The sequence below is a fragment of the Mirounga angustirostris genome, unplaced genomic scaffold (assembly GCF_029215605.1).
Source record: "Mirounga angustirostris isolate CCGP_5_RB_7025 unplaced genomic scaffold, mMirAng1.0.hap1 SCAF_5, whole genome shotgun sequence".
Lineage (NCBI taxonomy): Eukaryota > Metazoa > Chordata > Mammalia > Carnivora > Phocidae > Mirounga > Mirounga angustirostris.
This window is the reverse complement of record NW_026991713.1, coordinates 92553892-92581128: the sequence shown is the minus strand read 5'-3', so window position 1 is coordinate 92581128 and position 27237 is coordinate 92553892.

The window sequence follows — 27237 nt, the reverse complement described above, 5'->3', positions numbered from 1 at the left end:
TGGGGCATGGCCTTTTATGACTAACTCCCAAATCACATAGCATCCCTTCTACCGTACCCTATAGATTGAAGCAGTCACAAGCCTGCTCAGATTCAAGGAACCGGGACATAGAAATTGAAGTACATCAATTCGAAAACAGTGGTTATCTCTGGGGAGTGGAATTTGGGGAGATTTTAATTTTCCTTTTTTTTTGCCAACTTTTACTTCCTAATTTCTTTAAGGAAGGAAGGACTACCTGTGTTATAAAATAAGTGTTTTAGAAAAATCTGGGATCTCTCTTAAAAGTCTCTTCTACGGAGCACAGCAACACCATGCTTCGCGTCCATTTCCTTGTGAGTTTGAAATAGTAACAGAGTTAAGCGATACATCCACGTACGTTTTTTATAAATTCTCTCCACAATAACTCACCATATAAGAAGCATATGGTGACATGTGATCACTTGAGTGAAAGTATACCTTATTCATCTGTCGCAACTTGCAGAGTGGGGTTCTGCAGGCTCAAAGAAACACTGTGCTCCCGTTGACTTTGCCTGGACCTGTCCAGCTGTGTGGGACCAACGTCACTGTCCTTGTAGTATGGATGTGTGCTGGCCTGCCTTTGTCCTTTGCCTTGGCTGCCATGCCTTTACAGGAAGCTTTTCTCCTTACTCTTTGCCCTTCCTCCCACCTTTATCCTTCTGTCTCTCCGCACACCTTCACCCTCCCCAGATGTTTCTTCCTTAACCCACTTTCTCTCCTCTCATCTTTCATTTTCTCCCCACACCACACCCACTCTCATATGGACCATTATATAAGGGGGTGGGGGGACCACCTTCAATCAACAAAACAGGGTTATAGGGCTCTGTTGCTTTTTCTCAGTTACTAGTTTGGGTTTTTTTTTTCCACATCGTTTCCTTTTATTTCATCATTGGACTTAGGATGACCTGGTAGTTTCTAATTTCCTTCTTTTTTTTTTTTAAAACTGTGGTAAAATACACGCTCCATGAAATTCAGCATTTTAAAGCGTACAGCTCAATAGCTTTAAGCACATTCCCACTGTCATGCAACCATCACCGCTACCCATCTCCAGAATTTTTTCATCTCCCAAAACTGAAACTCCTAGCCCATTAAACACCAGCTCCCCATTCCCCATTCCCAAACCCCCGGCAACTGCCATTTCTACTTTCAGTATCTATGTATTTGACTATGCTAGGTATTTCATTTAAGTGGGATCATATAGTAATTATCCTTTCTGTGATGGGCTTATTGCACTTAGCAGAACTTCTTCAAGTTCATCTATGTTGTTGCATGTGTCAGAATTCCTTTCCTTTTCAAGACTGAATAATATTCTGTTGTTTATATACATCACACTTGGTTTATCCACTCATCTGTCCGTGGACACTGGGCTCTTAGCTATCGGTTTTTTCCAAACAAAGTGAAGAAGGCCTTTCCCTCCCCTAACCCCAGACCAAGGTTGCCCTCTCTCATTCTTGGCCCTCAGCTCCCTCATTCCCTGCTGGAGCGCCTCAGGATTGGGTCTTGTGGTCTCATCTCACCTCTTTCCACACTGTCCTGAATGACAGGTACTATTTCCATGGTCCTCAATACCCTCCAGAGGTGACGACTCCAGGCTTATCTCTCCAAACAAGACTTCAGCTCAGGGCCCCGAGCCTTACACCTGCCTAAATATGTCACAACTCTACTTAAGAATATCTCATAACCAGTTCATAATCAGATTTCTTTATTCTTCCCCATCCTTCCACCCTCAGGGTAAAAGCGACCGGAACCCTTCCCTAGACCAGCCAGGAGACGAGGCTTCGTCTTTAAGACACTGAAGCTTTGCTGCTCCACCTCTAGACACCAGCCCCAGAGGAGGGTAAGTGTGAGGCTCAGAGCTGAAAATAAGGTAAATTAATAGAAAGCCTGTATGTTCTACAGTAGGAAGCAGACCCAGTCCCCCTCCCCTCCCATGCTCCCAGAACAACAGGAGTCAAAGGCAAGTTCTCAGGCAAGAGATTGGAATTTTCTTCTCTGGAGAAACTGAGTGTCCCCACAGAAACAACCTCCTGACACTGATATTTGGCTGGTTCACTGTCTGTTCCCTGTTCTGAGAGGCCTCCTAGTCACCAAGAACAAAGCCAGCTATGTACATGAAGCTTTAACCCGTGCACGAGGGACTGTCTCTTGAATGTCAATAAACAACAGGATCCACAGGCATTTAAGGAATACAGCAAGGTACCCATAGTGTCTAGAAATTTAAAGATAATTATCAAGGGCGCCTGGGTGGCTCAGTCATTAAGCATCTGCCTTCGGCTCAGGTCATGATCCCAGAGTCCTGGGATCGAGCCCCACATCGGGCTCCCTGCCTGGCAGGAAGCCTATTTCTCCCTCTCCCACTCCCCCTGCTTGTGTTCCTGCTCTCGCTATCTCTGTCTCTTTCAACTAAATAAATAAAATCCTTAAAAAAAAAAAAGATAATTATCAAGAAAATAACTAAAGGAGTTAAAGATGGTTACCTCTGTGGAGCACAACTAATAGGAGGGGACTGGTATTGTCAGTTATACATGTTTTTAGTATTATTTGATTTTTAAATATGTGTATTTATTTATTCTTCTCAGGGCACTGAAAGTGACCATCCCAAAATGTCAACCAGGTCACTTAAAACCCTACAGTATCTTCCCATTACCCTCAGAATGTAACACAAACACCAGTGGTAACCCCCAAGGCCTGGCATGATCTGACTGCCACCTGCCTCTTCAACCACATCCTGCTCTATCCCACTCTCTCCCTTTTTCATTAAGCTCTGGCCTCACCATTTTCCTTTCCTTCAATTCCTTTCCAAAAGCCACAGTCTCTTCTGCCTCAGGCCTTTCCATATGCTCTTGCATATCCATGGAATATTTTTGCCCCACTCTTCATCTGGCTGGCCCCTTCCCATCCTTCAGGTCTCCACATAAATATCACCTCCAAGGGAGGCTGTCTCCAACCAACCTATCAAAAGTAAGTCCCCCTTATTATCTTTAATTTATCCTCTTACTTGCTCCCTTCATCACATTTTTAATTGCTTTTATTTTTTATCTATTCATTTGTTTTATTATTCTGCTCCCCCGATAGAAAATTAGCTCCGTGAAGGCAAGGACCATGTTCTACCTCTAGAGTCTGGCACAGTACCTGTTTGAATAAATTACATCCTAAAATGAATGCAAATCTCAGTTTCCATCTCCCTGGGCAGTTTTCCAGGTTGTACTATTCTTCAGAGTAAGCACTACCATCTTGGTTAAAGAGTAAAGATGTATGACAACAGATGCTCCCTAAGATGTGACACACATGAGCCTCACTCCAGACTGCTAAGACAACTCCCTTATGGGGCTTGAGTAACAGTTTATCGCTTTATATTAGAAGGAAAAGAGAACAGGAAAAACACATATACAAACTGATTCAGGTGGAGGGAAGTGCTATTTATTTAAATTACTCAATAAATCGTCCATAGATAATAGGGAGGAACCCCTATCTTGATGGGCTCTGGGGAGTGGGAGTCGAATGCCAATTTTCATTTGAATCACATCAGTATGGATAGCATAACAGCCTAATACTTAAGAGTAATGATGACTATTAAAATTGTAATAATGTAGGAGAGCAAGAAATCAGAAAAAGAAAAGGGATAGGTAGGTAAAGTGCCCTCAACTGTGTTCTCAGACATTTTAGTTATATCTAGACCATATCTTCATCAAAAAAAATCTGCAGGTGGTGAGGATAGTGCTAATGACAAGGTGTTTGCTCTTTGTCTGACCTGGCAAGAAGTACCCACTTTGTTACCTTAAAATTCAATCCGTATCAGCCCATGTTATCCAATCCATGTCACAATCCAAAATCATGGTGGCTTATTTCAAGCACTACCACACATGTATTTGAAAGGAGAGTCATGCACTCTGCTGATGTTGAGATTTTATTTTAATTTTTTTTTAAGATTTTATTTATTTATTTGACAGAGAGAGAGCACACAAGCAGGGGGAGCAGCAGAGGCAGAGGGAGAAGCAGACCTCCCCGCCGAGCAGGAAGCCCAATGCGGGGCATGATCCCAGGACTCTGGGATCATGATCTGAGCCAAAGGCAGACACTCAACAGACTGAGCCACATAGGCACCCCTGATGTTGAGATATTAAAACACAGAGTCTTCTCTCCTCCTTATGAGGAAGCAGAAGCTCAAGTACTGCTTTCAGGAGAAGGAGGGACCCAATGATTCCTCTACATTTCTCCCAGCTCTAAGATTCAATAATTGGGTGACTCGTCATTTGCTAAAGGAAATTATTTAGGAGATTAGGTGGTCATAAGCCTGGTCATACTTATGGAACTGTTAGATCTATACAATGGCATCCTTTAAAAAGGAAAGCTCAGAGGAAAGAAAGAAAACCTCAAATTCTGTATAAGCAGAAACTGGAGTGATGAATTATTTCTCATCATTTATTTACTCATTAAGCAAACATTCATTTAGCACTCACTACATAACTGGCACAGTGCTTGAAATGGGGCGGGTGCATAAAATGACTCCCTGTATTCAAAGAGTAGTGAGGATAGACTAAGAAATAAGCAATTTTAGCACAATCTGATGAATGCTATTGTAGGGTTCAGTGCCACAAACTCTAGGAACCCAGAGGGATGAGTAGCTCTATTGAGGGAGTTAAGAAGGACTTTATCAAGGAGATGATAGTTGAACTGAGCTTTGAAGGATGAGTAGGAGTTTTCTAGTGAAGAATGGGAAGGGGATTCAAAGAAGGAATGGAAAACATAAAGGCTTAGAGACATGAAAGAGCACAGAAGAGAAAGGAAAAGGAAATATTTGGAGTAAGTGAAGCAGGAGTACATAAGGATAAAAGACCAGAATCAAGGCATATAGGAAACTGATCATTAAGAATGTTGTATGCCAAGCTAAAAGCTTAATTTTTTCCTACAACAAGGTACATGATTGAATGATTTTTTTCCAAGAGTGCTTCATGATCAGATTGCTTTTGTTAAAAGGAATTCTCTGGTGGGATTCTAGAAAATTAAAAGACCAAAGAAAACCAGTCAGGAGGCCACTGTAATAGTTTAGTCAAGAAATAAGCACCTGCCTTAACACATGGAAATATTTTCAACTTCACTATAATGAAATTCACATTACATACCATTTCTCACCTATCAAGATGGCAAAAATTCAGATTCTTGAGAACACACTCAAGGTGTTGTTGAGGCCATGGAAAAACAGGCCCTCTAATATATTGCTGGTAGGAGTGAAAAATAGTGCAACCCATACAGAGGACAGTTTGGTAATTTCCAATAAAATAATATATGTCTTTACCCAAATCAATCTACAGATTTACTTGATCTTAGCCAAAAGGCCAAGAAATGATAGTAATCTACAGATTCAATACAATCCCTATCAAAATACCAACAGCATTTTTCACAAAACTAGACCAAATAATACTAAAGTTTGTATGGAACCACAAAAGACCCCAACTAGCCAAAGCAATCCTGAGAAAGAAAAACAAAGCTGGAGGTATCACAATTCCAGATTTCAAGACATACTACAAAGCTATAGTAATCAAAACAGCATGGTACTGGAACAAAAATAGACACATATGTCAATGGAACAGAATAGAGAGCCCAGAAATAAACCCAAGGGTATATGGTCAATTAATCATTGACAAAAGAGGCAGGAATATACAATGGGAAAATAAATGATGCTGGGAAAACTGGACAGCCACATGCAAAAGAATGAAACTGGACCACTCTCTAATATCACACACAAAAATAAACTCAAATGGATTAAAGGTCTAAATATGAGACCTGAAACCATAAAAATCCTAGAAGAGAACACAGGTGGTAAAGTCTCTGACATTGGCCATAGTAACATTTTTCTAGATATGTCTCCTAAGGCAAGGGAAACAAAAGCAAAAATAAACTGTTGGAACTACATCAAAATAAAAAGCTTTTGCACAGTGAAGGAAACCATCAACAAAACTAAAAAGCAGCCTACTAAATGGGAGAATATATTTGCAAATGATACATCTCATAAGGGTTTAATATCCAAAATATATAAAGAACTTATACAACTCAACATGAAAAAAAAAATCTGATTAAAAGTGGGCAGAGGACCTGAATAGACATTTTTCCAAAGAAGACATCCAGATGCCCAACACACATGAAAAGATGCTCAACATTGCTCATCATCAGGGAAATGCAAATCACAACCACAATGAGGTATCACCTTGCACCTGTCAGAATAGCTAAAATTAAAAAACAAAAACAAGAAATAACAAGTGTTGCCAAGGATGTGGAGAAAAAGGAGCCTTCATACGCTGTTGGTGGGAAAGTAAATTGGTGCAGCCACTGTGGAAAAGAGTAAGGATGTTCCTCAAAAAATTAAAAATAAAAATATCATATGATTGAATAATTCTACTACTGGGTACCCAAAGAAAATGAAAACACCAATTCAAAAAAAATATATGCCCTCCTATGTTCATTGCAGCATTATTTACAATAGCCAAAATATGGAAGCAACCTAAGTGTCCATGGATAGATAAATGGATAAGGAAGATGTGGTGTGTGTGTGTGTGTGTGTGTGTGAGAGAGAGAGAGAGAGAGAGAGAGAGAGAGAGAGATGGAATATTACACAGCCATTAAAAAGGATGAGATTATGCCATTTGCAACAACGTGGATGGACCAGAAAGTATTATGCTAACTGAAATAAGTCAGGCTGAGAAAGAAAAATACCGTATGATTTCACTCATATTTGGAATCTAAAAAAACAATCAAATACACAAACAAAAAGCAGAATCAGACCTATAAGTACAGAGAACAAACTGATAGTTGCCAGAGGGAAGTGGGTGGGAGGATGGGCAAAAATGGGTGAAGGGGAGTGGGAGATACAGGCTTCTAGTCATGGAATGAATAAATCACGGGAATAAAAAGCACAGCATAAGGAATATAGTCAATAATATTGTAATAGAATTGTATGGGGGAGCCTGGGTGGCTCAGTTGGTTAAGCGTTTGCCTTCAGCTCAGGTCACGATCCCAGGGTCCTGGAATCGAGCCCCACATCGGGCTCCCTGCTTGGCAGGGAATCTGCTTCTCCTTTTCCCTCTGCTCCTCCCTGCTGCTTGTGCACTCTCTCTCTCTCAAATGAATAAAGTCTTAAAAAAAAAGTAATAGCATTGTATGGTGACAGATGGTAGTTACACTTGTGGTGAGCGTAGCATAATGTATAAATTTGTTGAAGCACTATGTTGCATACCTGAAACTAATGTAGCATTGTATGTCAACTATACTCAAATACAAAAAATTTTTTAAACAATATATGTCTTTAGCTTTTGACCTAACAATCACAGTTTTAGGAACTTATCCTGAAGATATACTTCCACAAATATAAAACAACATATATATATATATATATATATATATATATATATATATATATATATATATAGTTATTCAACTGTAGCATTATTCACAACAACAAAACACTGGAAATAGCCCAAATGTTTATTCAATTAACTGTGATGGATCCATCCAATAGAATATGCAGCAATGAAAAAGAATGTGAAAGATTTCTATGACTCAATCTTAATGATTTCCAGAATGTATTATGAAGTAAATAAAGCCAGATTCAGAAGAGTATATATACGATGCCATCTTTTATTTAAGAATGAAAGGAAAATAAAAATGAGTACACATATTAGTTAATTTTTGCAAAAAAAAAAAAAAACACAGAAAATATAAAATCAGAAATAAATATAAATGGTTACCAAGAAAGAGTAAATGAGAATGGAGTAAAGGGGATAAGGATAAGAATGATAGGTGTAGAGTTTGTTTTTTTAAACAAAGCCTAAAACTGAATGCAAATATTAAAAATTAACCTCAGGGGTGCCTGGGTGGCTCAGTTGGTTAAGCGACTGCCTTCGGCTCAGGTCATGATCCTGGAGTCCCGGGATCAAGTCCCGCATCGGGCTACCTGCTCAGCAGGGAGTCTGCTTCTCCCTCTGACCCTCCCCCTTCTCATGCTCTCTCTCTCTCTCTCTCAAATAAATAAATAAAATCTTTAAAAAAAAAAAATTAACCTCAGGAACAAGAAAAGGATGTCCCTTCTCACCACTGCTTTTCAACACAACACTGGAGTTCTAGCTAATGCTATAAAACAAGAAAAGGAAATTAAAAGTATACAGATTTGAAAAGCAAAAATAAAACTGTCTTTGTTCACAGATGACATGATCATCTATGCAGAAAATCAGAAGAATTGACAAAAAAATTTCTGGAACTAATAAATGACTATAACAAAATTTCAGGATACAAGTATAATATAAAAGTCAATCATTTTATTTTATTTTATTTTATAATTTTTTTTAAAGATTTTATTTATTTATTTGAGACAGAGAGAATGAGAGACAGAGAGCATGAGAGGGAGGAGGGTCAGAGGGAGAAGCAGACTCCCTGCCGAGCAGGGAGCCCGATGCGGGACTCGATCCCGGGACTCCAGGATCATGACCTGAGCCGAAGGCAGTCGCTTAACCAACTGAGCCACCCAGGTGCCCTCAATCATTATTTTATATAAAAGCAAATAATAAGTGAAATTTGAAATTGAAAACACATTACTATCTACACTAGCACCCAAAAAATTAAATTTGGGGATATAAATCTAACAAAATAAGTACAAGATTTACATGAGAAAAACTGATGAAAGATATCAAAGAAGAATTAAATAAATGTAGAGATATTCCATGTTTATGGATGAAGACTCAATATTGTCAAGATGTCAGTTCTTCCCAATGTGATTTATAGATTCAATGCAATCCCAATTAAAATCTCAGTAAGTTGCTCTATCTATATAGATAAATTAATTCTAAAGCTTATACAAAGCAGCAAAAGACCCAAAATAGTCAACACAATATTGAAAAAAACCAAGGTCAGAGAACTGACACTATTGGATCTCAAAATGTACTATGAAACTATGGTAATCGAGACAGTGTGGTATTGGCAAAAGAATAGATAAGTAGATCGATGGAAAAGAATAGAGAGCCCAGACATAGACTCATGTAATATAGTCAACTGATCTTTACAAAGAAGCAAAAGCAACCCAATGGAGCAAAGATAGTCTTTTCAACAAATGGTGCTGGAACAACTGGACATCCACATGCAAAAAATAATAATAATAATAATCCAGAAATAGAACTTACATCCTTCATAAATTAACTCAAAATAAATCACATATCTAAATGTAAAATGCACAACTATAAAACTCTTAGAAGATAACATGGGAGAAAACCCAGATAACCTTGGGCATGCTGATGACTTTTTAGGTACATCACATCACCAAAAGCACTTTCCAAAAAAAAAAAAAAAAAAGAATTGATAAGCTGGGCTTCATCAAAATTAAAAATATTCTGCTCTGCAAAGGATAATGTCAAGAGAATGAGAAGACAAATCACAGACTGGGAGAAGATATTTGCAAAAAACACATTTAATAAAAGATTTTTATCCAAAATATACAAAGAATTTTTTAAATTCAACAATAAGAAAACAATCTGATTTAAAAATGGGCAAAAGACCTGAGCAGATTCCTCACCAAGATGTACAGATGGCAAGTAAGCATATAAAAAGACATTCAACATTATATATGAGGAGGGAATTGCAAATTAAAACAACAACGAGATACCACTACACATCTATTAAAATAGCCAAAATCCAAAACACTGACAACACCAAATGCTGGCAATTATGTGGAGCAACAAGAACTCTCATTCACTGCTGGTGGGAATGCAAAGTGGTATGGCCACTTTGGAAGGCAGTTTGGAAGTTTCTTATAAAACTAAAAGTAGTCTTACTATAAGGTCTAGCAATAGCACTTCTTAGCTTTTATCCAAAAGAACTGAAAATGTATGTCCACATAAAAACCTGCATGCGGTGTTTATTGCTGTAAACATTTGAAATGTGAAATTAAATTTGATATTGCTTAATTTATAATTGCCAAAACTTTGAAGCAACCAAGATATTCTTCAGTAGGTGATGGAATATTACTCAGCACTTTAAAAAGATGAGCTATCGGACCATAAAAAGACATACAGGAAACTTAAATGCATATTTCTAAGTGAAATGTAGTGAAGTGTAGACTTTTCAGCCAACCTGAAAAGTCCACATACTGTATAATTCCAATTATGTGACACTCTGAAAGAAACAAAACTATGGAGACAGTAAAAAGATCAGTGGTTACCAGGGCTTCGGGGAAAAGAGGGATGAATAGGTGGAGCACAGAGAATTTCTGGAGTAGTGAAACTATTCTGCATGATACTATAACGGGAGATACAAGTCATTATACATTTGTCCAAACCCATAGAAGGTACAACACCAAGAGTGAACCCTAAAGTAAACCACAGACTTTGGATGATGACATGTCCATGTAGGTTCATTGACTGTGACAGATATACCACTATGGTGCAAAATGTTTATAGTGGGAGAAGGTGGCGGGGTGTAGGGAATATATCGGAATTTTCTGTACTTTTGGCTCAGTTTTGTTGTGAACCTAAAACTGCTCTGAAAAATAAAGTTTATTAATTTAGAAAACTAACTTTATATAAATACAACAGCAAAATCACACAAAGAAATTAATTTGAGTAATTTTTAAAGTCTACATTCTCTACATCCTTAGTGAGGAATATATTCTAAGGATAAAAGAACTGCAAAGAAATCTTAAATGTTACTGAACGGGTTTATTGGTAGTAGTAATAATAGCATAATGTCCTGAAAATATTTTATGTATATAATAGGATAAAGTAAATAAATAAATATATTAATGCTATTAGAAACCAAGATTTCCACTATGAGAGAATACAGATAAAAATTTTAAATAAGAAAAAGTAAGGATAAATTTTAATTGTAAATATCAGCAAACTTACAGTTTTTTAAAATATATTTTCCGGGGTGCCTGGGTGGTTCAGTTGTTAAGCGTCTGCCTTCGGCTCAGGTCATGATCCCAGGGTCCTGGGATCAAGTCCCACATTGGGTTCCCTGCTCTGCGGGAAGCCTGCTTCTCCCTCTCCCACTCCCCCTGCTTGTGTTCCCTCTCTCGCTGTGTCTCTCTCTGTCAAGTAAATAAATAAAATCTTAAATATATATATATATTTTTTTTCCTATTACTTCCACTGCAAAGGCCCAGGTGTAGCAACACACCAATAACAATGAGCATACCTAGCAACCAGATCTTGGTGTCTAAATATCATTCCCCACTAAAAGAGACCAGAGTTCCTTGGAGAAACATCCATTCCCAGGTCTGGGGCCAGAAAAACATAAGTTGAGCCTTGTATTTCTTGTTTTGCTCAAAATAAGGAAGTATACAAAGATCAAGAATCATGTTAAAGGGTTTCAGAGCCTGGCCTAAAGGGGCTCCCACTGAACACATGTGGGTCAATTCAAGCAACTTGCAAAAATTGATTCAGACAGGGATCATCAATAGATCCTGAGACCACTGGGTAAACTGTGTTGGGCATCAGGATATTCACACCATTGCAAAGTATTACCCACAGATTGCTAATTACAAAGGAGTAAAGTTACTTTTGTGGTTGAGAGATATGATTGATATTTTCTCTTTCTCTTCTCTAGGCTTTTCTTTTTCCGGGATACTAACCAAATTTACTCTCTGTGGGGCTTCACAGTGTATCAACCTAGCCAAGTTCGAGCCATGTTTCCCAGTATTCCCTTCCCTCTATGTCCTGAAGTAAAGCTGGTTGGTCACAAGGTAAGTTTATGAGGGATTCAGAAAGGGGACATGGAGCCACATAGTCGATGAATTATAGTTTTCTGGGGCTGAAATTCTACGGGGTTAAGGACCGTTCTACCCATCTGCAACTTCATCCAGTCCTCACTGCTTCCATTTCTAGAATGTGAGGCTGATGATCTGGTTTGGGGAGTAGAAGCACAGGATTAGCTTGTTTCTTATTTTCCTCTTTAACTTCTCCCAGCATACTAGAGCTTTTCCTGGAAACCATAAGAAGAAATAACAACAACAACATTATTGGCTACCTCAGCCTCACTCACAAGTGGAGTCTGGGGATTACATAAAGCCCCTGTGTATTTGGGCATGAAGAAAGAAGCTCATTTAAATATCTGTGACATCGATGGAACAGGCACTGATTAGACAGATGGACAGTGGCATTTTTAGCATAATATGCCTTATGAGCCTGCAGAAAAATCACTCAGCCCACCACGATGCTAGTGACTCATGGGTGTTAATAGTGACAGTTCATAACTCTACCGAGAATACAGCCAATTTCTGCTTATCCACAAATAGATTGTTACTTTGCCAAGTATTTGCACAGCAATCTGTTCCAACCTCAGCTACCACAGCAGGCCCCAGCTTGGGTGGGGTCAGGACTATGTATAAGGGAATGTGGAGAGCAGGGCTGGGCCTAGAATATAGAGTGAAGGGCAAGGGAGTATTTTCACCCCAGCATGCAACTAATTATATTCTAAGGTGAAATGTTACTCATTGGTGTCAGCAAATATTTACTGAGCACCTGTTATGATTGGGACACTGTGCAGGGCAGTAAGGATTCAAAAGCTATAAAATAGGATCCCTACTTCAGAACCTTACACTAGAGCTTAGGACCCAAACCATAAACATAAAAATGCATGCATCAGTATTCACTAGGAACAGTAAATGGCCAAGTGTGTGATGCAGCCAATAGAGAGCAGAGAAGAGGAATTTGCACTCTGTAGATGTGAGACATGAATCACAGGACTGAGCGAATTCTCCAGGGAGAAAAGAGAAAGCAATAGAAGCAAGAAATATTGGGGCGCCTGGGTGGCTCAGTTGTTAAGCATCTGCCTTCGGCTCAGGTCATGATCCCAGGGTCCTGGGATCGAGCCCCGCATCGGGCTCCCTGCTCCGCGGGAAGCCTGCTTCTCCCTCTCCCACTCCTCTGCTTGTGTTCCTGCTCTCGCTATCTCTCTCTCTGTTAAATAAATAAATAAAATATTAAAAAAAAAAAAAGAAGCAAGAAATATTTATTAAGCATCTACTAATGATATACTAACAGCTACCACTTGGGGCATTTAACAAGGCCAAGGGCTTTACCTGTGCTTCTCACTTAATTTTTGCAACCACCATGTGATTAAGTGAATGAACATTCCCATATTATAGTTAACCTAGCACAGTCTCAGATGAGTAATTACCCCAAGGTCATACAATCCGGAAACAGTGGGGCAGAACTCACACAGAGATTTGTCCCACTCAGAGTTCAGGCTCTTTCTATTTCAGGGTCTGGGGTCCCTCTTCTGTATCTCTTCACACTACACCTGTCTCATGTATGTCATGTAGAGCTTCCATGGCCTTGGCCTTCAAGGAGAAAGCCATGTACACAGGAGGATGGGGGACAAGACAATGCCAAACCAAAAGGTGAGTGCCCTGATGTAGGGCAGAGATCATTGGTGCTGGGGAGGGGGCAGTCCGACGGGGCACTTGTGCTGTGGGAAGAAGGTGCCATCCGAAAAGCATCAGGTCCCTCTAGCTGCCTCCAGGGAGCTCCCAGACAAATTCTGGTACAAAAGTTGTAAACTACAACAGCCCCTTGAGGATTCTCTTTATTCGTCTGACGCTGCACAGCAGGGCACCCTGAATATGTTTCAACAGCAGACAAATGGCCCTGGGTGTCCTGACTGATTGTGGACATAGGAGGTGGCTGCCATTCCCAAGACCCAGCCACCCATCGGAGTGATGGCAGCTCTCCAGGGGCCGAGAATATTCCCCACGCCTATAATGGGGCCTAACTAGTGTCAATATTCGCAGAGGAACCCAAGGGACAACAGATGGATGGAGTGAAACAAAAGGCAGCCATTTCCCCATCTTCATTTTGAGGTCTCTGATGCAGAACAGAAGGAGGGGTTCAGGGAAACCCAAGGTGCTCTGCTGTCACCTCGGCAAACTTGTTCACTCCCTTAAACATTTGAGTAACTACCCAGTGAAAGGTGGATAATAAATGGCAGGAGCCCAGTGAAGTGTTAGCATTTCTGTCTTAGGCTAAAACAAATCCTCTCCCTTTCCCCGACTGTAATTTTCTTCTGTATAATTTTCCAGCAGTACTTGGCAGGTTTGGGATTCACCAGCACATAGTCATTAGCTGTAAAAATGACAGCAATGATACTTAAAGTCCAGAGGGAAGAGAACTAGCCAAGAAAAATCCTGGGGAGTGCCAACATCCAAGTCTGTGATGTGAAGAGGAGGGACCTCTGAACTCTATGTGATCATGGATGTGCATAAAGAACCAGGACCCAAAAGTGCCCTGGGAGTCTGCGGTCCAAGGCAGCAAGAAAATCCAGGAAGTAGACAACTAAAAAATGTCCCCTGCATTTGGTACGTAGGTCATGAACGACCTTAGTGTGAAAGTTCTGGTAGAGTTGTTTGGTTAGGAAGACAGAGCCACTTGGACTAAGGGGCAAAAGGAGATGAGGAAGCAGAGAATCTTGAATACACTAGTAGGAGAAGGTCAAGGGAGAGCAATTTTTTTCAAGATGGAAATTATTTGAGTGTGATGAGAGTTTCAGGGGAAAGATCCGGTAGGGAATGAGAAGTCATCACAGGGATGGTGGAGTGGATGGCAGAACGCTGGTAGACATTGTACAGAGAGAGCCTGGAACGTGTGTTCCTCAGCCAGACTCTCAAAGTTGTCTCGAAAATCCATAAACAACTTAGATTGTCTTCTTCCATCTCCCTTTGGACCTAGTCAAGGACAGGAGGCCATCTCTGCTGACCTAATCAGTTTACCCCCAAAAAGGTGCAAACAAGCTTTAATGTGTACAGACCATTTGCAGTGTTTTCTTATCTCCCACCCTTATGTATAAATCCTTATCTCAGTTTAAGAACGGATCCCTTGGGTGATTTGGTTGGTGGAACATGCAGCTTGGTCTCTGGGTAGTGAGTTCAAGCCCCACATTGGGTGTAGAGATTACTTTTTTTAAAAAAAGAAGGGATTCTTTCACATAGGAGGAAATAATTTGCATACAAACTAATTAATGACACTCAAACTAACTAAATGTTCTTGAGTTATTTTTTTGGCAAGAGAAAGAAAAGCAGAAGATGCAGGAGCAAGTGTGGTGACTGATGAAGCAAGGTCCAGAGATGATGGAAGGGGATGGGGTCAGAGGGATCCCGATGAGGTTGCCTTTCAGTAGGAGCATGGCTCCCATGTACTTTGACCCTGGAGAAAATGTGGGGAGGGTGCTAAGATTGGCCAGGGGCAATGGGGTAAAGTGGGACAGGAAGTTAGAGGGCTGTTTGCTGAGAATGAGGAGGCCAAGCATGCAGGGAATGGTGGAAGGTTTAAATTGTTGTCGAAGAGAATGGGTGATAGACCAGACACGGGCAAGAAAGCACCACTGGGCACCCACACAGAGCCAGCTGAGGCAGAGACACAAATGGTGACAGTCTGCATGGCTAGGTGATTTACCCCCACCAGCTGCCCAGGTGTGGAGGAAGAAGAGAGTGGGGTAGGTATTTCACTGGGTGGGTGCAGAGGAAGAATGGGGCAGGGGGCGGGTGGGGAAAGGTGGAGACAAGGAGTTCAGATGATCACAGGACCTGGGCTGGAACGGTGCAGGGGAGAGGCAAGGAGGGTGCACATGGTGGCCCGTGTTCTAGTTAGAACAGAATCCATTCCAGCTGGCTGAAAAAGAGGGGGATATAGATAGCTCAAAAAAAAATCACTGAGAGACGTAAAGAAACAGACTCTGGCTGAGCGTCCAGGAATGTCGCCCCCCCCACACATGGTGGGACTGGCCCATTCCAGGGGCTGAACCTCCACCGTAATCACGAAGCATTAGCTCAGAGGCCGACCACCACAGCTGCCAAATATAGAACGAAACCCCCTCCATCACCACGCTCCCAGAAAAGCAGACGCCCCTGCTCTGCCTTCTCTGTAGAACTCCACATTGAGTCAATGTCTCTTGTAGGTACATTAGGTTGGTGGAACCTAAATCATCCCCAGTAGGAAGGAAGTGAGGGAGACTAGGACCTTAACGATGGGTTTTGTCTCCCTTCCCCTCTGCACCCCCAGGGGGGAGGCTGGTATTTGCACTGTTGGAGAAAGTGTTCAAGAAGTATAGAAAGTGTTCAAGAGGCTTGGGACAGCTGTCCACTCTCGGGTACATCAAGGCCGCCACAGCCTACACCATGCCTCTGTGAACATTTTCTTGAATGCCCCTCTGGGCACATGCTGTGTGCGCATGGCTTGGCACGTCTGTTCTTTATGAGAAGATAGAGGTTCCCCTGCTTCCAGGGACACTGCCCTGCCCCCGTGCACAGGTGGAGGAAACTTGTAGAGCAAAGTGCAAAGGTTGGGTTCCAGCCCCCACCTGCCTCCTCAAGCGGCAGACTGTGCAGTCCGTAAAGGGCACGGTCATTTGTGACAACTCTGGAGCCTACTGACTGGGCAGAAATAGAGGGGCCAAGGGCCAAGAAGTCTCCAAAAAGTCAAAGACCATGTGTCATGGGAAGGAGATGGTGGGAGAGCCAGAAGGATGGGCATTCTGGTCATAGCATGAAAGCCAGGGGTCTGAGAGTTCTGGACTGGAGCTGTCCATGTACGAATAACAAGTCCCTGTGGGTGGGGGAAGTGCAGGGGGGCTAAGGAGGCCTTGAAATTGAGGAAGCTGTTTGAGAGACAGATCATCTATGTGGATATTAAAAATTGAGATGGACCAAGAGGAAGAAAGGAGCCAGATTCCAAAGTCGTCCGTGGGACAGCTACGGGGAGACAGTGGGTGACTCACCCAGGAGGACAAGAAGAATGTAATAACCTTGAATAAGAAGGACTTCATGTAAGGGTGGGAGCTAAACAATAACCACAGATCCCCAGCTCTCCTCTCCTGGCCCCCTGCTCCATGGGACACTGATGTGTGGCCTCAGGCCGCCATAACAAAGTACAACAGACTGGGGGCCTTAAATAAAAGAAACTTATTTCTCACAGTTCTGGAGGCTGGAAGTCCAAGATAAGTTGCTGGCATGCTTGGGTTCTGGAGAGAGCCCTCTTCTTGGCTTGTAGATGGCTGCCTTCTCCCTGTGTCTTCACATGGGAGAGAAAGAGGACAAGTTCTCCAGTGTCTCTTCTTACAATGGCACTAACTCCATCATGAGGGGACCCTCATGACTTCATCTAGCCCTAATCGCCCCAAAGACCCCATCTCCAATATAGCCTTCCACTGGGGGTAAGGCTTCAATATATGAATTGGGGGGGGGGGGGACACAGTCCATAGCACTCAGTCCATAGTACTCCATTGTTTGTGAACAAAAGAAAATCCCTATTCTCACAGAGCTTATATTATAATGGAGGGAGGTAAACAACACACACACACAAATATGTTAGGATAATAAGTGCTATAAGAAAACCTAGGTTAGTGGGGTGATGGAGAACCAGGATATTACTGTACATTGAATGGATATAGAAGAAGGGAGTGAGACATCGAATATCTGGGGAAAGAGTATTATAGCCTGAGAGGGCAGCAAGTGCAAAGGCCCTGAGGCAGGACCAGGTTTGACCTGTGAAACTGGAGAGAGAGGGACAAGAAGGAAAGTAGTAGGATTTGTTGTCATTGGAGTATAACAGCAGGCAAAACACATAGGGACATTGTAAGGACTTCAGTTCTTACTCTGAGTGAGATGGAAAGCTATTTAGGTTAATGAGGAGAGAAATGACATGATCCGGAAATGGAAGAATGGAAAACCTACAGTGGAGGAAATTACACAAGTGGTGTTCCTTAGGGAAGAGGCGGGTTGCAAGGAAGAGATGAGTGGAGGAAGTGTGGTTTGACAAATCTGAGCACTGAGAGGTGAGGGTCCATGGGGCACAGTGGCATGATTGGGGGGGAGGGCCAGGGTGAAGAAGGGGTATGAGAAAACAGGAGGGGAGTGGCTGCCTGGACACCTAAAATCAAAGGAGCGAGGGGGACACTGGACCAAGATGCTCGAGGCAGGATGGGGTCAGGAGTCAGAGGCATAAGGAGAGCTACCTGGGGTCTGCAGAGGGCAGAAAGGGCTGTGGTATAATGTGGAAGCCACCAGAGGTGCCCGAAAGTTTCAGGATGGCAGGGGAGAGAGACACGGGGAAGCTGGGACATCTCCCCAAAGTGTAGGATGGCATCCTGGAGAGCCGGCAGAGTGCAAGGGGCTTTCTGGCCAACATCGCTCTCCCGGTAAATTCTGAGGGGAAAGAGTAGGAAAACATGAAACCCTGGAAAGCTGTCCAACCCAGGAAAAGCCCCCACCCTGTGGGATCTGGGTGGACCTGAAGGTCCTGATGAATGGTGAGCAGGGAGGGGGAGCTTGCCCCGAGAAAGGAAAAGGTCTCCCTCCTTCACAGCAGCCCTCTCGGTGACCCGGGGCCCCCAGGGGACGTGCAGGGAGGAGGCCACGGATTATGGAGGGAAAAAAGCTAGAGTCAATCTAATCAAGAGTCACTTTCCATAACCTCGTTTGCAATTCAGTTGCTCCTTTGGCAAAAGGCCCCGTGCAGCTGTTCCAACCGGCAAGGCAAATCTTTGCCAGGTGAACCGGGGGGCCATGCATGATGCCTGGCGGCTGCCAGCCTCAATACTACAGGACTCAGTTTCCCCTCTCCAGGCTGGCTTGCTCGTCCAGGCTGTTAGGCTGGCTCCACACTGGGGGACAGGGGAGGCGGGAGGTGCAGGCTCACGCAGACAGCGCTGCCTTGCCTTGCCTGGTTCAAGCAAGACACAAAGCACTCTTTGATCTGAGCCCTCTGCCAGTTCTGGAAGGGCTGCGTTTGTCACAGCTCCAAAAAAGAGCAGGAGGTTACTTAGCTATGGATGAATAATAATTGGGCATTTGTCTAACTGCTACTGTACTGATGAATAATTAAAATTTTTATTACAATCGAGGCGAAAATCACTCTACCCACACAGACGGTCTGTCAGCTGTGCCAGGGGAAATGCAGGTATTGTAAGAGGACCTTCCAAGTCCGGAAAGAGAAGCCACAGTTATGGTTAAGAGGGCCGGGCCAAAAGCTGGGGATCTTCAGAAAAGTTACAGGGGAAGCGGACCCAAACACAGAGGCCTGTTCCTTTACATTCCTTTGCAGGATGTAATAAGATCAGTTGGCCAGAGTCGGACCTGGGGCATGCAAGTGCCTGAAACAGCTAGCGAAAACTACGGGAGGCACCCAAGATAAAGAGAAATAGACAGGGACTCGGCTGTGCACACACTCTTCTGTCATAGCCGATGTCAGGGACTTTGATGACAAGGGAGACGGGACAGCTGGAGCATGACAGAACTCAGGAATCAGAGCCCACCTCCCAGGTCAATAGGGTGGCTGCTTCTTGGCTGTGACCTTGGGCAAGCTCCCCAAACCTCCACAGGCCTCCCTTTCTATAACCATAAAATAGGGATAATACTGCCTCGCCATGTGTTGCCCTGAGGATTAAATGAGATCATGTAAATGAGAGTATTTGGTAATTATAAAGACACACAGCAAATGCAGTTATAACTCAAAAATCAGACTTAAAGGCAATGGAGTCCGAACAGCCTCAGAGCTGGGATAGGTTGAGTGAATTAGGATTCAGGAATAATGGAAAAGAAAATCTGTGCTATTTGGCTTGGATATGAGATTACCAATGGAATTTCGTAGAGTCCAACTTAAATACATTGTGCAAAGTAAATAAACATCCCTTTAGTTATAATAGCATTTTATTTTTCTCTGGTTTGTCATAGGACCGTCCACTTAAAAGGAAGCCATGAAACATTATTTTGATGAGAGAGTACCTATGGAATTCATACATCCACCAATAAATAGAGTCATGCTGTGGGATGTGAGCACGGGGAGGAGGGACTATTTTTGAGAGCATGTCCTAAGCAGTAAAATCTTGATATCCCCTGAGGGGTAAATCCCAAGAATCCCTGACTTCTCAAATATGTAAGGATAATATAGTGTAGAGGTGGTGGCTTCATCTTCCTCCTTGCAGTGACCAGCCTTGCAATCCACAATTCAAGTTCATGATGAAAACCCAAAGTGTTCAACGTCTGAAGGCTGAACATCCGTCACGAGTTAGCTCCTTTAATCCTCACAACACTCCTGTGTTCCCCATTTTACACGGAATGAAATGAAGGCTCTGAGGGGTTTAAGTAACTCGCCCAAGATCCCAAGGCTATTAATGCAGAGAACCAGGATTGGAAGCTTTTTTATCTCTTCAAAGCCATCAAAGCATTCACTATAATATTCCCCTTCATAGTTCATATGGGGATACAACATTGACCACAACAAGATCCCTTTCCCTTATAACCTTCTGGGAGAGATAATAGTGCACCAAATTAATTCAGCAAGTATTTGTTGGGTACCTCCATTCAAGGTGCTGGAGATCCACAGGTAAATGAGAGAGACAAAGCCCTGTTCTTGGGAGCAGCTAGGAGGTGAGCACCATGGGCATGGTGTAGACTCTGTGCTGGAGGCCTTGCATGGCCCCTTACTACCTCTTGGGGTTGGATCCCCTTAGGTTCCTGCCACTGGATGTCCTGGTTACAGCTACCACCCGAGCAACCCCCTTGAGTGTCCAGAAACTGCCAGACAGCAGGCGGGCTGCGTGGAAACAGACAGAACAGGGATCTGGAGGCAGAATCCTGGCAGTTCTGGCTTCACCTTCACTAAGCCCGTGACCTTCTGTAAGTCCTTCAACCACCAAATCAGCCTCTTTGCTTGTAAATGGGGATATTGTTGAGTGGAAAGGACGGGTGACACATTGTCCAGAAGTGCCTTGAAAATCATACTCAATGAAAGCTAGCTTTCCTTATCTTTGTGCATTTCTGCTAATCAGACCCAGGATAGGTGGTGTTTTCATCAATCCATGAGGCTCTGGGAGATGCAATCTTTGAGTGTTCCCAAGGGCTCCTCTGTGGCACACAGGAGTGTCTCACGTGGTTCTGGCCTCGATGGGAAGTGGTGTTGCAGAAGGTGAGGGGCCACAAGGAAAAAAATAGTTCCATGCCACCTCCTTTCCATCTCTTCTTGGGCATAGATGCATGTGACATATGGTGGAAGTTTGTGTAGTTCCAATTAACAAAGAACAGGGTGGGAAGAGGTGGGATTTTTAAAACTTTGGCTAGAACCGCTGAAGAATTTAGCTACAGTGGAGCCTCCCCTGACACCACGGGTGCTGTCATCCTGCGTGTGACTCTGCCCTGACTCAGCCTCTGAATGACTGTGGCCTGAGCGTTGAACTCCACGGGTCGGGAATGCTGCTTCATTTCACAGAATAACAAAGCAGCTGCTGTCCCACCAGCTGAATGCACCTGGACATCTGGCTGGTGGTGTCCTTCCAAAGGGCTCCATCCTGAGCGATCCTCAAGCAAAATACTCCAACCTTCCATTGTGGACTCGGGCCAGGACTGTGGGTCTGACCGTTAGCAGCCAGCTGCTGAGCTCCCAATGAGACAGGTCATGAATAGTTGGCTGGTATCTCAGGCCTTTCAACAATCAGATCAGATGTGACAGATGAGCAGTCAGATTTATTCACCCAGCTCTAAACTCTTGTACCTACCAGAAAGAAATAGGGCCAAACCCTGAAAGTCAGATTGGGGCGTTGTATAAACATCGTCTTCACTGTGACTTATTTCTTCCTTCTTAGCTATCTCAAGTCGCTCAAAGAAGTGAGGCAGTTTGCCCAAGGGTATCCAGGGATGAGCATCCAATTACGTTTCGGTGAATCCAGAGTCTTCTCCTAAAGCTCAGGAACAGCTGTGGTTGGCTCATCTGCCTATGCAATGTCCCCACAGTATGATGGTGGGGAGATTGTGACATTCATGCTCTCCACCTTCCCACCCTGGTGCCTGAGGGCTGGGAGGGAGAAGAGACAGTGCTTCGAGAACAGGGAAGAGAGCCCTTCCAGTTCAGAGAGTCAGCCTGCCACCCTTGGACCTTCTCGTACAACCTCTTCCCAAGGGCGAACTGAAGGCACTCATGACTTCATCGACAGGGAGCCTCCCAGCTTAGTCTGTTTAACGCTGGAGCTCACACGTGGGGCAGCCTTGTGCCCTCATATACATTCTAGTACTTGAAGGAAAAAAAACCACTTCCTTACATTGAAATGAAACCAGCTTTTCTAGAACTTTCTTCCACTGGTCAGTTAGATATATCAGGTTTGTATCATACCTTCAGAAAATATGAGGGGCCAAAAAAAGAAGAACAGGTGCCTCTGGTCTTCCTGCCAGATCCTCCTCCTAATCTATCCCCGCAGAGGTGTTTTAGCTTGCTTTCTGACTTGTTTTAAAAAGTCAGGTACTCCAAGTCACATCTTGATTAACTATAGAAGCCTTTCTCCGGTGGACCTCTTTTCCTGTGTCCTGTCATCTGTCCTCCTGAATATCACAGAACCTTCCAACCACTGCAGTATCTAGCAGATGTACGCACTCCAGAGAAATCGAGGCAAACGCTCAACTATGGACAAGAAAAAGGCGTTTGTGGGTGCTTCTCAATGCCTATTAGGGACAAAACAAAGCCCACAAGGATGAGTTTTGCGTTTTCCAGTGGGGGGGAGGGTGTCATGTGGCTCAATCCAGGCCTTGGCCCATAGCTTTTACCTACAAAATGATTTGCGCAAACCTGTCAACATTGCCTTAAATAAAATGCACAGGTATATTCAGTATATTTCAGTGATGTGAACTGTCATCAGAAAATCACCCATTGCGGTGCTCAGTCAGTTAAGCATCCAACTCTTGATTTCAGCTCAGGTCACGATCTCAGGGTCGTGGGATTGAGAATGGCTGACTTTATTGTTGGTGGTGATGATGATGATAATGATATTTTTGTATTCGCTAGTTTTACATTAGTATTTCAGTGTAAAGAGAGAAGTGTAGACTGTAATAAAATAAATAGCTGTGTATCCACCATCTAGCTTTAACATTATTAACAATTTACTATATTTTATTCAGTTTCCTTTTCTTGTTAAAAAAAAATACAGCATTTAGATACATGTAATGCTGTGTATCCCTCCCTGATCCCTCCACTCCTTAGACAACTATTGGCCTGGGGCTAATGGTATCATCCCACAAAGACTTTGAAAAAATCTGCACTACAGCTTTCCATGTGGTTACAGCCACCAGGTAAGCAAGATGGGCGTTTACAATCACATTCGGGAGCTACGGAAGAAGAAGCAGTCCCGTGTAATATGTTTTCTCCTGCAGGTGCTGTGGGTAGAACTGGCAGCTCTCTGCTCCACCAACCCCATAAAGGGCACACACCGGGACACAAGGCCAGGCAAGATTATGTCATATATTGGATGTGCGTGCGCCCAAGTGCAACCTACAGCAATCCCGTCCATCATGGTGTTAACTAGCTAGTTTGCTCGAAGCCTTCAGTCTGTTGCTGAGGAGTGAGCCAGGTACCACTGGGGACTCAGAGAGCCCTGAACTCTTGCATTAGATTCCACATACAAATTCTTTCCTCATTGACTCATTCCATTAAGCTATCAGAAGAAATCCTGGGGTGTCTGGCTGGCTCAGTCAGTAGAGCGTACAACTCTTGATCTCAGGGTTGTAAGTTCAAGCTCCACACTGGGTGTAGAGATTACGTAAAAATAAAATCTTGAAGAAGAAGAAGAAGAAGAGGAGGAGGGGGAGGAGGAAGAGGAAGAGGAAGAAATCCTGACACCCAGTGGGTCACGAAACCAGTCTACAAGCACAGGGAGATTCGAGGGCTCACATCTGCAGGCCACAAGAGCCATGGCCTTGGAAAGGGTCTCAAGTGCCTCCATGCTCTCCGTGGTTCCCTGTGCAGCTTGGAGAAGGCACAGTATTCTCCAGTGCCACCGTTACTGCTAATATAAGGGATGTTTATAAAATTCTTATCTAATAAACAATTTAGAATAATCAAAAAATGGGCTACATATATACTCATAAAGAAATGATGGGGATTTTTTTAATATTTTACATTTCAAATAAAATTATGTCATACTTTGTGTTCTATTCTGCACTTGCCTTTTACTCAACATTATGCTTTTGAGATATACCCATAATGATACATGTAACTCTGCATCATACATCCCAGCGGCTATTATATTTCCGATCTTTAAAAAAAAATCTTCCATCGACTTTGCCGGCCACTTACTGCCCTCTCCTTTGCTCTCTCCACCACTTTTTATAACAAAATTCCCTGAAAGTGCTATCTATACTCATTGTCTCTAAGCTTTCTGTCAAACTCTCTCAACCCACTCCAGTGAGAGGCCCCGGACTCCACTAGCAAGAGACTTGGTTATAACAGCTGTCCTTCCTCTCTAGATTTGCCGCATTGCTTCATGAGTGGCCAAGGAGAGGCCTCATGTCTCAGTTCCTGGCGGTGGTTTCTGTGGTTCTCCCATAGCTTTCCTCTGCTCCTCTGTCCTGAACTTTAGGACCTGGAGCCAAGCAGACTGGCCCAGCTCAAGAGGGGATAGCAATTCGGCTGTTTCTGCTGCTATGTGATGGTCTTATGAACACTGCATATATAAAAATGCCCAATCTAGAAGTCCTTTCTGACAGCTTCTAAAGAGATGCAGAAACATTTTGCTGAGTTTTTCCTTCCCTTGTGAGCACTGTCATGGTGAGAGAGGAACAAAGAGTCTTCCTCCAGGACCCCTACCCTTGGATTGCCCTTGGATTCCACTCAGCTAAGCAGCAGAAGTCCCTAGCTGCTAGTAGGATAGAGGAGCCACAGTGTGGACCAAGAATAGCTTTTCAGTCCCCCTCTTCCACTCCTAAAAACATATTTTGTTAGAGTTTGCAGTAAAGGTCTATGAATGAATGCTTAGATCTCCCTTAGCGGACTTGGAGCTCATGAGGGAGCAAGGGTACACTGTTATCAGAGTACGTGTCCTCACCTGTGAAAGAACATCTTTACTGGCCATGCATATGCATCTCCCCCTGCTCATGGAGAAAGATGGACTCATACACTAAACCGCCTGACTCTATTGATAAATCACATAGATGCACAAGTCAGACTCATGCTGTCGACAAGGCATTTCATTGACATTCCTTTCTTTCTTTCTTTCTTTCTTTCTTTCTTTCTTTCTTTCTTTCTTTCTTCTTTCTTTTTAATGTTTTATCTATTTATTTGAGAGAGAGTGAGGGAGAAAGGCAGAGACAGAGAAGCAGACTCCCAGGACCCAGGAATCATGACCTGAGCCAAAGGCAGACGCCCAACCGACTGAGCCACTCACCCAGGTGCCCCATCTTTTTCTTTCTTTTTTTTTTTTCTGTCCTGTTCAAATTACTTTGCATCTCAGCTTATACTGAGATATGGGTGGATATGCACGAATTCCAAAAGTCCCAGTGTCCTGCTCAGGAAATGTGAAAAAAACAAAACAGACACTGTGAATCTCCTCTCCAAACCCCAGCACTGAGAAACAAATCACCTGTGCAGAAAAACCCACAAAGAGATGCTCCTTACCTTGTTAATATATTGTACAGACTAATTTTTATTTTGCATTAGCCTTTCATACAACTGCATTCTAAAGAGATTTTCACAATGAGCTGTGTAAATGTAGGACTGGCAGAGAGAGGGAAATAAGAAAAGGTATAGCAAAGAAGAAAATGTTACCAAAGATTTTGGAAGGAAAGGTCATCTAGGACAAATAAAACATTTTTAAAAATAAGTACTGTAGAATGAAATAGACAACTCGAGACAAGTAAATTGGCTTTCTTCTCCTTTCCTTACATTCCTTGTCTTATTTCTCCTTTGGATAAGACAGACAGGGTTTGAATCTCAGCTCTCTCACTATCTGTGACTTTGGGCAATTTATTTTACCTCCATATCCCAAGTCTCATTATCTGTAAAATAAAAGATAATTACAGGACCCACTGCCCTGGGTGACTACGAGTATTAAATGTGAATGGAGTACCTAGCTCGTTGCCTGGCCCATAGAATGTATTCAATGCAGTTAGCTGAGGGTATTATTAACAATCCCTTCATAAATTTCTCAATATTCATTTCCTCCCATTTAAACCCTGTGAGCCCCTCAGTCCACTCCATCTGCCCTCAGCCTCTCCTCTTCACTGTCTTCATTCCCACCTCTCGGCCAGGTTGACAAGTCACTGGGGCAAGATCATGAGCTGCCCCAATCTATCTTTCCAGCCCCAAATACTTCCCTTACTCCAGAAAACTGTGCGCTGGCCACATTGAACCATCCCAGCCCTTGGTGATGGCAGCTCTTCAGTTTTTCTTTGTCCTTCCTTCCTTCGTGCTCTTTTCCTGGAGTGCCCTTCTCTCTTGTTGTCCTACTCAAGACAGGCCATCCTTCGCTCCACAGCTCTTTGAGCCCACCTCTGATACTGCACTTGTCTCATTGCATGACCAAGTTTTATTTATGGAATACACTTAGCCATACTGTGAGCTATGTATTTAGACCTAGAGAGATGGATGATAGATAGACAGACAGATAGATAACTACATATATCTCCACCAAGTAGGTACTCAAGGCATGCTTGTGGAATGTATGAGTGAGCAGTTTCTTCTGAGCTGTTCCAGTCTTGCTAGGCACTTGGAAGATCTTCCAGGGACAGCAGATCAATGCTGCCTTCTCTTGCCACCTACAAATACAAGTGCTTAAGACCCTTGGGTCACTCAGGCAAATTTTCCAGATTGAAAACAGCAACCCAGGTACATTTGACTCTCATGTGGAGGTGAGTCTTCTGAAGATGAAATGGAGATGAGGGATAAGATTCCTCTGGTGGCCCAATTTCCCTGTTAGGTCCTCTCATGATTGAAAAAGCATCCTGGAAAGAATTCTGTGGCACTTGCCTCACCCATCCTGGGCTTACGATGAGAGAAAGGTCTCAGTGGTCAGTGTGGCTCCGCATCAGGAGCCTCTCCTGGCTCCTTTGTTGCTGTGTTTTATCTTTTATTAGTTTTTAATTTTAATTCCAGTATGGCTAACATACAATGTTATATTCATTCAGGTGTCCAATATAGTGATTCAACAATTCTATACATCATTACTCAGTGCTTATCATGATAAGTGTACTCTTAATGCCCATCACCTATTTCACCCATCCCCCAGCCTCCATTGTTTTTTTGGAGGGGGACACATTAGAGCAGAGATTCCCTGGGAGATCCCGAAAATTCCTCCTCATCTCACTATAGCAGCGGGGAATCCAGAAATGATTCACAGCTGAAGCCACGGTCCCACATCAGTGCATCATGTGGTCATTTAAACTGGAAACCAGATGGCCATCTGGACACAATCTATCCATATTTTTGTGAAGTT